This window comes from Nicotiana attenuata, unplaced genomic scaffold (genome assembly GCF_001879085.1).
Source record: "Nicotiana attenuata strain UT unplaced genomic scaffold, NIATTr2, whole genome shotgun sequence".
Lineage (NCBI taxonomy): Eukaryota > Viridiplantae > Streptophyta > Magnoliopsida > Solanales > Solanaceae > Nicotiana > Nicotiana attenuata.
This window is the reverse complement of record NW_017672224.1, coordinates 180,463-181,220: the sequence shown is the minus strand read 5'-3', so window position 1 is coordinate 181,220 and position 758 is coordinate 180,463.

Genomic DNA, 758 nt, shown 5'->3' with positions numbered 1-758 from the left:
ATGATGCTTGTGAACGATTATTCCGCAGTATTAATATGATGGTAGGATGTTTGCCTACGTGTCGAGGCAGTGAACGACTTGAAGGGAGGTTTACTCAATGCATGATCTAGAGATTCGATATTTTATTCCCGGAAAGGGGAAGGCAAACGGGCTGAGGATGTTCAGGTTTGGGTTGATAGGGTAACAAGACTCGGCATTTGCGAGCGTGGTGGAGTTTTCTTCTATAATGAGGTGTCGCTGTCCTTATTGAATGTACTAAATTCGCCGGCGTTATGATCTTCTACAATTGCCCTTGGAGCAGGATATTGCGGGTCAGTATCAAAGAAGCGACGGTTAGAGATCGCGGGCTGCGGCGGTTCAAGATGGAACCGGTGTTTCTAAGGATGACGGCTCGAGAAAAATGATCTTCAGAATGGTTTAAAGTTAGTAGCGATTTGTGGGTTCAAGTGCTACAAAGTTAGATTTCATCTAAGGCAACAATTGAGCAGCAAAGAATGAGGAAAGACGTTTGGGAAGTGTCAGGCGGTGGCTAAAATTTCTAGAAGGCCAAGTATAAGGAGCAAAGGGCGAGTAGTCGATTAAAGGGATGAGTTCCGCCAAAGTGGGAGAGTGGCGGAGTTGCATATGGGCATTGTGGTAGGATGACTACGCACCTTAAGGAGAGTTTGGAATGATTTGAGAATTTCAGAGATTTGTGATTGGGGTCTACGGATTTAATTTGAAGAATGGACTATTATGCGGCAGGAGATTTGATATAA